The 11,091-nt window shown below is 60.2% G+C and overlaps 1 protein-coding gene across 2 annotated transcripts in view; it reads right to left on the reverse strand.

Moving 5' to 3' along the window:
• ELFN1 (extracellular leucine rich repeat and fibronectin type III domain containing 1) overlaps window positions 1–5,651 on the reverse strand; it is a 102,234-nt gene extending 96,583 nt beyond the window's left edge. The window contains exon 1 of one of the 2 annotated variants that reach the window (XM_063171767.1): window positions 5,576–5,651. The gene's annotated coding sequence lies outside the window, so the exon portion shown is untranslated. Of the gene's footprint in view, window positions 1–2,632; window positions 2,835–5,575 lie in introns of those variants that run through there. The other variant, XM_063171766.1, reaches the window with a different exon arrangement.
• Window positions 5,652–11,091: the final 5,440 nt, after the last annotated feature.

Here is an 11,091-nt window from a genome sequence, read left to right on the forward strand (position 1 = left end):
TTTGCCCTCTTTTTCCCCACTGAGCCTCCAGTCCCTTCACCCCAAGGTCCTCACAGACCTGCTGCTTTCACAGCTCTGCCTCCGTCCTCACTCACAGTTTGGGCAGTGTATGACTCCATACTGTCCCATCCAGCTCCACACAGCTCCTCTCCTCCTCATCACCCTCCTCTGGGCCCAGTTTACTGCTGGCCATCACATCTCCATCTCCTCACACCAGATATTCCACCCCTGTGGAATATGCTGTCCTGATATCAGGCTCACTCTAACCGTCCCCAAGCCCTGAGTTTGCAGCACCAAGAAAATCCAGCAGCTGCACAAAATCATGCCAAGCACTGCTCAGGGCTGTGCTCCTTGCTCGTACCCCCTTTAGAGTGTCCACAGCAGCTTCCCATCTCCTCAGCCCTGCACTCACAGCCTTGTTGGTGACTCCACAGCAGCCTCCCCACTGCCCAGAACAGCACAGCTGACCTGCAGCAAGCCCCCAGCCCCACACCCTCTCCTCCTGAGGCTCCTCCCTGCCCAGACAAGCTCCTTCACAAGTGCCTCTGCTCCACCAGACTTCCCAGTGCCCTTTGCTGAAAAACCACATAATCCCAGACTTTTGCTTCACCTGGAGCTAACACCAATTCACAGCACATGCTGGCAGCTGGGATGCTGCAGGTGATGCTGTGCTGCTGGGGCTTTTTCAGCATGAAATCCTGGTCCTGGAGCAGCCAGCAGAGAAGAGCATCCCAACCAGCACGGCTGGGTGCTGCTTTCTGTGTCCCTCTGGAATGCAGGGCTTCACTGACACAATCCACTCACTTATCCCCAGCACATTCATGGAGAAATAAGTATTGGAAAAAACTGCCAAAGGATGGGGCTGAGACTTGACAAACAGATGGGACAGCTCTGGGCTCTCCAGGGCATGGACCTCGTGTCCCGTCCCCATCACAGTTCCTCCAACCTCAGCTCTACACCCAGAGCTCAGCTCCTAACTCTCACAAGCACTGACCACGTCCTTCTCTTTGCATGCATCGTGCACTCCTGTGTCTGGCACAGACAGGAGAACTGGAATGCACAATCCACAGCTCACAGTAACAAACCTTGCACCTAGAACAAGCCAAAAGCCTGACCTTTCACAGCTAAGCATCCTGGTGAGAGGTTAGATCTTGTGTTTTCTGATCATCAAACAGGGAAGCATTAGCCAGACAGGGAGAACAAGCTCTTATCTAGACCTGATTTCTCTCCCCTCCAGGGGATCCTGTAGGATATTTCAGTTCTCTCTCGCTCGCTGTATGATTCTTCCCTCCCTCAGCAGCTTGAAATCAGCCAAATTCACAATCTAATCTGGCCAGGAGTCAAAGGGGAGAAAAATCAAGCCCTAATGCGGTGACTTTGAATGGGGAGCCGAAGCCAATCAGAAAGGCATTATTGATCCCTGCTCGGAGCACCTCGGTCAGGCAGGGGGAGGCTGCGGGCAGCCGCAGAGCAGAGCTGCCCACCGCAGCCAGCCAGGGCTGCCCTGCCAGGCCTGCAGCGCTCCCGGCAGAGCTCCCAGCGCCTGCCCGGGCTGGGAACCGGCACGACGAGAGCACCCACCGGCCCTGAGCCGCCCCTGGGGAGAACCAGCCCCTTGCGAGCATCTCCGGCCCCGGGCGAGCACCACCAACCCCGGGCGGGCACCACCAGCCCCGGGTGAGCACCACCAACCCCAGGCGAGCATCACCGGCCCCGGTTGAACATCACCGGCCCCGGTTGAGCATCACCGGCCCCGGTTGAACATCACCGGCCCCGGTTGAGCATCACCGGCCCCGGTTGAGCACCAGCCCACGTGTGTGCGGGAGCGTGCCCCGGGTGCTGCCTGCAGCGCTGTGTTTGTGTGCAAACACTTGCAGAGTGCATCGCCCTGGCGTGGGCCCGTCTGCGGGAGCCAGGCTGCTCCTCGGGACGGGCATTCCAGCGGCGTTAGTGCGGGGCAGCTCTGCGGGAGCGCCAAGGGCAGGGCAGGGCAGGGCAGGGTGTCTGTGTATAGGGGTACCTGTGCCGCACAGCGAGCAGGGACAGGCGGCGGGTGGCTCAGCGCGGGCAGCGGGGCAGGGGCGAGCGAGGATGGAGAGCAGCCGGACAAGGCTGAGCTCGGCTCTGGGCATCCCTGGGTGCGATCCCGGTGATCCGGCCCGCGGCAGCGCTGGCTCCCGGCTCCTCTGCCTTATGTAACAGCGGCAGGGACGGAGCGCCGAAGGGGGATGGAGAGCGGGGGGAGAGGAGCTCCCCGCTGAGCCCCGAAGGCAAAGGGGCCGCGGCACAAGCTGCACATCCCCGGCAAGGTAACTCCAGACGCCCGGCCGAGTGGCACTGGCACCGGGCAGGCTGGCCCGGCTCGGGGCTGCCCCGGTGAGGAGCCGCTGCCCTGCCCGGAGCCCTCCACAGCCGGCGGGCTCGGGGCGGAGGTACCGGGGGAGGAAAGGAGTCCTAGGAAGTTTAGGGACTCCACATTTTGCAAGGAGTCGGGAGGAAAACATGCTTCCTAAAAAAATAAAAATAATAATACCCAAACCCATGCAGGGTCCCGGCAGCTCCTGTCCCGCTTTGGCTGTGCCCCCCAGTCTGCCATCCCGGGCACGGCCGTGCCGCACCGGCACCCCCTTACCTGCCGGCGTCGTGTCTGCTGCTGCCTGCCCTGCTCCGGCTCTTCCTCCTCCTCTCCTTCCTCCTCCTCTCTCCCTCTCCCTGCTGCTTGGGGCTCTTTATGGAGATTCATTCATTCATGCCTTCCCATCGGTCCCTCAGCCTTTCCCTGCCTCCCGGAGGCAGACCGTGTGACGCCTCGCCCCTTTCCAGCCACTTTCTGTTGTCACAGAGCGGCGCTGCCCCGGCCCGGAGCGGCGGCCGGGCTGGGACACGCGTGGGCAGCACCGGGCCGGGGCGAGGGGCGTGGGCGGGCGTGGGCACGGCACCGACCCGCCCTGCTGGGTACACACTGTCTCTGGCACCCGGAGCAGCTCGGCCCCACGGCTTTCCGCCCTGCCCATCCCCATGGCGAGCGCTGCCCATCGCCGCTGGCTCCCACTGAGCAGCGGCTCTGCGGAGAGGGCCCGCACTCCCGGCCGCTCTCCGGGCAACCCTCGCCCTTTCTTTCCCTCTCTGCTCGCCCCTCCATCCTATTCCAGCTCGTCTTTCCTTCCCCTCTCCCGCTGCCTCCGCATCCCGCTCCCCGAGCGCTGCCCCATGCCCGGCGCTGCCCGGAGCGCTGCCCCAGCTCGGAGCGGGGTGTGCGGGGCCGGGGCTCACCGGGCACCCGCCAGCTCCGTGTCCTTCCCACCCCACCCCCGGAGGCCGCCCTGACCCGGGGGCTCGCTCCTGCAGCTCATGGGGCAAACTTCATCCCTGCTCCAGCCTGGTCCCCCCACTGCCCAGCGCTGCACTTCGGGGGGCTGGGGACAGCTCCAGGTCCCTATAGACAGCACCCCCGCTGCCATGGCAAACCCGGAGGGTCTGGAGGAGTGTGTGCCCTGCTCGGTGTCAGGCAGCACGGCGGGACGTGCTGACGGGGGATTTTAGGTGCTAAATTCGAGCGGATTGCCTCGTCTCTGCGAAAGCAGAGGGTTATTCTTTCCAGGCAGGCAGGGCGGAAAAAAACATGCTTTTTAATGACATCGTCGGAAATGTGAAGAGCAGCTCCCGGGTTTTGGCGCTGCCACAGCATCGGAGCGATAAACCCTTAACTTGGGGTGAAACCCCTTAAAAACCTTCCCAGGAGCGCCCCGCCCGCTCCCGTTGAGCCGCGCCGCTCCCGCCGCCGGTGCCACCCCCTTTGCATCGGTGCCATCAATTTCTATTAACGATCGCTTTATTCACCGCTGCAAACTTCTAAATATTTAATCCAGCGCGAAGCGGCGGCGGAACGCGCGAAGCTGACGGGAGGAAGGAGGCGAGTCCCCGGCCGGGGAGGCGGGAGCGGCGGCTCTGCCCAGGGGGAGCCCGGTGATGCCAGTCCCCCCCGTCCCCTCCCTCCCTCCGCGGGGCTTTCCCGGGGCTGCAAATCACAGCCTGGACGTGGGCAGCACCGCAGGTCCCGAGCCGGAAAGGCAGGGATGAGCGGAGGTGCGGAGGATTCCGTCCAGGGAGAGCTGGAGGAGGGAAGAACTGCGGGGGGACACCCCGGCATCTCCCCGGCACCGGAGGGTCCCGCCGCGCACGGGACGAGCAGCCACGCTCCACATGGAGCGGGATGAGAACTGGGGACCGCCGAGGTTTGGGCTGTTGGAGGCATCCTGCCCAAGGAGCGGAGGCTGCCCGCATCTCCCCGGCATCCCCGGGTTCCACGCACCGCCCCGAGCACCCCTAGACCCGGCCCAGACTCGTTTAAAACACAACCAAAAAATTCTTTGGCAACTCCGCTGCGCCGACGGGCGAGTGCCCGGTCCGACGGGCGAGTTTGCCGGCGCTTCGCGCTCTGCTTGTGTTCAGGAACCGAGACGGAACTTTACGGCAACATCTGTCATTATAATTAAAACTGCAACACACCCTCCGGGAAGGAACGCGTTCCCGCGTCGTCGTGTGTCCGTGCCACCCCCCCATACACACACACACCTCCACTCCACCGCCACCCTTTTCTAAAAAAAAAATACAACAACCAACCAAGCGAAAGCGGCTCAAACTCTCAGGCGGGCGCCTGCCCCCCGCCTCCCCCGAGCCATCAGCAGTCGCACCCGGCGAGGTCCCGGGGACCGTCCCCCTCTCCGGAGCACGGACACCCCCCCCTCGCCCTCCTCCACTAATTTTCTTTAATTAAAGCTCGATGTGCGGCGCGTTTGGCGAGGAGGACAGAAATAGCCGCCGAGGGAGCGCGTGTGGGGGGAGGCAGGTCCCAACTGCCGGCGTGGGAATGCAGAAGGGATTGGGGGGGCGGGGGGAGCGGAGCCGGGGAGCGGCTCTGCCACAGCTCCCGCCCCGAGGTTCGCGGCCTCCGGGGTTATTTGGGGTGAGGGCGGCGGTCTCCCCTGTCCGAGCGCTCCGTGCGGCGCTGCGGCGACCCGGGCGGAAGACCCCTGCCCCCGAGGCGACGCTGCTGCCCGCGGCACCGGCTCTTCCCCCGGCGCACCGGAGCTCCCCGCAGGCAACAGTTGCAGGGGCTGCCCCGGGGGATGCTCCGGCTCGGAGGGAGACCCCGAAGTGGGGATCCCCCCTGCGCGGGGGAGGGAGCGCGGCCCGAGCGGCCGCAGGGGTTCCCGGCTCCGTGTCCCCGGAGCGGCTCCGCACCCGATCTGCCGCTCGCCCTGGGGATGAGCACAGCGGGGCAGCCCCGGCCGGACCGGGGACTCCCCGCCCGCGGAGGGGAGGGCGCCCCGCTCCCCCCGCCGCCGGCGCCGCGCTCCCCTCCCTCCGGAGCCCCAGCTGGGCTGCAGCCGCTAAAAGTTTGGCCACACGGAACGGCCGGCGGGGGCTGCGCGGGGCTGCGGGCGGCGCGGGGCGGCAGCGGGCGCGGGGCCGGAGCGGAGCGGGGCGGGGGGCTCCGCTCGGGCTCCGCTCGGGCTCGGGGGCGGCGCGGGGGGCCCGGCCGGGCTGCGGCGGGGGACGCGGGCGCGTTTACCTGCTCCGGAGGCGGCTCCCGGCGCTCGGCGGCGCGCCCAGCCCCGAAGCGCGGTGATGGGCGGCGGACGCACCCGCGGCTGCGGCTCCCCGCGCCCTTCCGAGCGGGCGGGCCGGGGGCAGGAGGCGGGCAGGGAAACGCAGCCGGAGCCGAGCAAATCCCAGCGCTGGAGCCCGGCCTCCGAGAAGAGAAGGGCTGCAGCTCCTCACTGCGTCAGGCGAAGAGCCCTGCCCGTGCAGGCGGCGCCGGGCAGCGCTGCCAGGCCCGGGGGGCTCCGCCGGCACGGCTCGGCTCGGCTCGGCTCTGCTCGGCTCGGCTCGGCTCGGCTCGGCTCGGCTCGGCTCGGCTCGGCTCGGCTCGACGCGGCTCGGATGGGACGGGATGGGCACGGCGCGGCTCGGCTCGCTGCGGGCCGGGGGCAGGGGTGCGGTGGGGCACGGCACGGTTCGGCTCGGTACGGCCTAGCACGGTCCGGTACGGCTCAGCACAGCCGGTTGGGCTCGGTTCCGGCTCGGCACGGCACGGATCGGTTCGGGAGAGCTCTCCGGGGCTCGGTGACGGCCCGGAGCCATAAACGGCTCGGCCGGCAGAGTCGGGCTGGCACCGGGGGCTGTGGGTGACACTGCGAGTGTGACACGGGGTGTGTGACACTGTGACACGGGGTGTGTGACACTGTGCGGTATACCGTGTGTACACGACACTGTATTTGTGTCACTCGCGTGTGTGTGGCACTGCCTGTGCGAGTGACACCTTGTGAGAGCGGGGCTGTGAGTGTGCAGGGCTTGTGAAGGTGTGAGTGTCCGAGTGGGGACATCTGCCTTTGTGTGTGTGTGTGAGTCAGTGGTGACACCCTGAGGGGGTGCAGGGGTGATCGTGTTGGGGTGTGTGAGTGTGTGTTGGGGTGTGTGTGTGTCTGTGTGTTGGGGTGTGTGTCCGTGTGTTGGGGTGTGTGTATGTCTGTGTGTTGGGGTGTGTGTATGTCTGTGTGTTGGGGTGTGTGTGTCTGTGTGTTGGGGTGTGTGTCCGTGTGTTGGGGTGTGTATGTCTGTGTGTTGGGGTGTGTGTCCGTGTGTTGGGGTGTGTGTGTGTCCGTGTGTTGGGGTGTGTGTGTGTCTGTGTGTTGGGGTGTGTGTGTGTCTGTGTGTTGGGGTGTGTGTCCGTGTGTTGGGGTGTGTGTATGTCTGTGTGTTGGGGTGTGTGTGTGTCCGTGTGTTGGGGTGTACCTTTGCAGTGGGAGAGTGCAGGGTCCGGGCTGAGTCTGTGTGTCTATGTCTGTGTGTCTGTATTTACACACACAGGTCTGTGTCTCTGTGAGCTCTGTGGACATCTCTGTGCGTCCCCATGAGTGCATGACATCCACCCCACCCCTCACACAAAACCTCCAAACCTCCGTGGGCCAAATCTGGGCAGCACCAGGAGATGCAGGGAGCTCGAGGACTGGGGCTGGAGTGACAGGACCAGCCCTGACACTGCTGGGGCTGGACCACGACCCCTGCCCACAGCTCCCAGGGGTCCCCAGCCCCCTGTGCTCAGCCCTTCCCAGGCATCCTCCTGCCTCAGACCTCCCTTCCCCTGTGCCACAGACTGCCATCCTGCCTCCCCATTTTGGGCAGGATTTTTATGCTGTTTTAGCAACACAACGCACCTTTAATCAGGATGATTAAAGTGTGGCTGGCACTGAGCTGGCCCTTGGAACAGAAGTGCTCTTCTCTCTCCCCAGGCGCTGTCATTTGAGGTAAGGACTGGCCCGTGTATTTTTTTGTGATGTTTTGAGGTGTCTCAAACCATCTCCGAAACCACCTCCCAGCCAGTGATTTCCTTTTGCAGCCCTGTAAGGAGGTGGAAGAGGAGAGAGAAAAGGATGGGTGCAGGAGAGAAATTTTACTCCATTCAATTTAATAGCAACAACACCAACACCACCACAGCCAAAAAACCTGAAGCGTGGAGTAATAGATCTGGGAGAGAGCCTGGGAACAGGCAAGCGATGGCCCCTCTCCAAATGGCAGCTGGCAACCTGGCACAGCACTCAGCTGCATTAGACACACAGCCCAGGGAAGTGCCCCTGGGAGTGCAGGAGATACCCTGCACGATGGAGAGGATGGGCACGGAGAATGCATCCAGCATCCTCTCTGGCACAGCTGTGACCCAGTCCCCAGGGGCTTGCTCTCTGGGTGAGTAGGTTGATCCGAGGTTCTCCCATTCCCCTTTGCCATCAGCACCTGTGCTCATGCCCTTGAAGCATGGAAAACCCCTTGCTCCCTGGATCAGGGATATCCCATTCCCCCACATCCCATGGGATGCCCTAAAGGCAAGGAATTCCCACTGAAATTGCTCTGGACTCATAAATGCCCAGGCAATGACATGAAATAGCAGGGGCCACCATGAGGGTGGCTCTGGGGTCAAATGTCCTCCTGGGGAGATGACAGATAAGAGGTCCCATCCCTCCTCTGCCTTTGCTGGAGAAGGAGCAGACTGGATTTCCTGGCCAAGGAACAGATTCTGCCAGGAGCAGGGTGTTCTGGGGTGCAGCCCCCACATCTGTGCCACACAAACCCTGGGCCAGCCACAAACACTGAGGCCTCAGGCCAGCCCTGGAGCTGCAGCTGGAAGAAGAATTGCCCAGAGGGGACACGGATGCCACTGGCACCATTAAAGATCTTCACCTATGGAGATCAGCACTGAGGGAAGATTTGCCAAAGGCTCTTTGCACATTTCCTGCCTTTGTCCCTGATCCTCAGGATTGCTTTGGGAGAGGCAGCCCCAAAACCTCAAGCCTCACCCATGGATCAAGGACAGGCTTTTTAAGCAGCAGCATTTCTTCCAGCTGCCAGGTCAATGGGGGGTGGAAAGACTTGGTGCAATCAAACAACTTTGCAAACCAAGATAAATTAATAAGAGGAGTAAGTACTTCTGAGCAAGCTGTTCCAGTTCTTCTGGGAGGAAGTGACGCCAGTCCAGACTCTGGCCCCTATATTTAGTAAAAATCTAAACCAGACATTGATAATATTATTAAAGACAGGAAGGAGTAAAAGAAGACGTAGCCATGCTGGGATGACTGATCTATTTATGAGGGATGGCAGGAGGAGGGCTGTGAGAAAGGTGTCTGGGGTCAGGAGAGCTCCTGTGAGCCCTTCCCCTCCACCAGCAGAAGGCGTCTGACACAGCAGGCTCAGGCAGCCCTAACCCAGTTTAACAAGGAGACAGAGGTGGTTAATGAAACACTGGCTGCTTCCCACGATGGTGTGGAGGGGGAATGGGAATGAGAGCTCCTCTGCTGCCTTTTTGAGAATCACCTGGAAAGAAATGCTGGCCAAAGGACAGAGTGTTGGCTGGGCACTGCTCCATTTGCCCATGCAGAACGGGGAGGTGTTGAGTAAGATAAGGAAACAAAGTGTGACTTTGGGTAGGTGATGTCTCCGCTGTCCTTGCTCAGGGCAGGGACTGAGTTGTTCCCCTGCAGTGCCCACAGCAGCAGGGCTTGACTCTGGATCCTCCTCGTGTCACAGAGAGTGTGACAAGCTGGTGTCCTTGCAGGGAGGGAAGGGCTCATCAAAACAGGGGGGTTTAGAGGGAAAGGTGGTGATGTGACAGCTGTGGGACTGCCTCTGTGCAGAGCCTGGGAGACAGCCACAAATCCAAGGGATGGAGGTCTGGTGTACCTTGCTTGGTTATACTGTTCATCTCCTCCCAAAAGCAGTGGCTTCAACTGGCTTAAAAATCCCAAGCACCTGGAGCCCCACAGTAAGACCAGCAGTGACCCACCTGACACAGAGGGTGACAATCCAACCAGCCCTGCTCCACCTGGGACCCCCACAAGGGCTCTGCCTCCAGCTCCCCTCTCTTCTGAGGCCATCTGAAATATGCACACACATTTTCCCCACAATGGGGAGCTCTTATCAGAAAAAGGGAGGATCCTTGCAGGAAGGGTGTGATCTCCCCCTTTGCATCCCCACAAGACTGGCTGCTGTCCCCTGGCGTGGAGGGTGAGTAGAGGTGCCCAACCATGAGTCACCATCCAGTAGGATGAGGGGATGCTGCTCTGCAGTACCCAAGGATGCACCAGCTTGGCTGTGGGTTACTTGACATCCAAGGGATATTTTTTTTTTTCAGCCTGAAATGCTTTTTCACTGCTGTTGTCAAATCCTATCTAAAAATCATCAGATTAATTAGAAAACAAAAAATGACATTTTATGGGCTGTTAGTGCTGTAAGTGGACTAAGGCCTTATGGTATTTAGAGAATGTTTGGAAAACAACTGCAATATTTACATCTGGGAAAGTTACCAGGCGCAGGCAGAAGCTGCATTTCAAAACATTTTTGTTTAACATACTCAGCCTTGGTGATGACAAATATTACTGCACATCATTACTCCAATTTTTCAGGGCATTAATACCTCATCCATTGCAAATCACATCTGCTGTAGACTTGGCAGCTTGGATGTGTTTTTATAGGTCCCCATTTGTTCTGAGCTTCTCTTTCAGTTTTGACTTTGAAACTCCCAAGAAGTCCAGGAAAGTCAGTGAGAGGTGACAGCAGTGGGAGCAGGGGACTCCTGCCAGCCCACAGCCCAGGTGCAGAGTGATTGTGCATCCTGAGCTGCTCTGCTCAGCACCTGCAGCTGGTGGGGACATCCAGGACTGGCTTGGTCTCTGGTTTTACCTTTACTTGCTGGGCCTGGCAGCTGAGATGTCCATGAGGATGGTGCAGTTCCCATGGAGCCATTCCCACCTCCCAAAGCAGAGACACCTCCCCGTCCTGTGTGCTGCTTGTATTGACCACTGACTCTGAAAATGGGTTTCATTTGGTCCTTGTTGGTGCTGATCTCTGCCTCCCTGCTGTGCTTGCATCCCTGTGGAGCCTACATCTGCAGCTCTGGGTTCAGTGCAGCACGGCTGGATGTCCTTTACCGAGGCCCCAGGGGACTCATCCCACTGTTGATGGTTTCTTTTGGACCTTCTGGATACCTTGACATGCTATTGTAATGCAGATTGCACAGTGTCTTCCTCTTGGGGACTCCAAGAAAGTAGACAGAGTAAATAATTCAAAATTAGCAAATTCTTTCAAGATATTTGTCTTCTTTTTTTTTTGGTTTTTTTTTTTTTTCTCTGTCTCACATACATTGTCCATGAAGAAAATGAGGAATTCTCCAGTGCACTTGTTAGGTGCTATTCACAAGACTTTTTGGAGACTAACTCTCAGCTTGTGCATGCTTTCAAAGCAAGGAGTCTGTCACCAAACCTTCAAGTGGCAATTTGATCATGGCCCAGCAAAACACACATTTCAAACCATGCATCCCAGGGCAATGTCCAAAATCCACCCTGCACGCTTAGCCATGTCCAAACAGCAGGGTGTGGAGAGGGAAGCCTTGTCTCTGCACAGATCCAAGCACAGATATCATGAACCCCAGGTTTACAAGTGGTCACTGGTTTGGGGGCTTCATTCAAGACATCAAAGCCACACCGTGGGTACCCAAGGTTCAGTCTCCTTTGGGGTGGTGATGGAGGAAAGTCAGCCTGA

This window comes from Melospiza melodia, chromosome 18 (assembly GCF_035770615.1).
Source record: "Melospiza melodia melodia isolate bMelMel2 chromosome 18, bMelMel2.pri, whole genome shotgun sequence".
NCBI lineage: Eukaryota > Metazoa > Chordata > Aves > Passeriformes > Passerellidae > Melospiza > Melospiza melodia.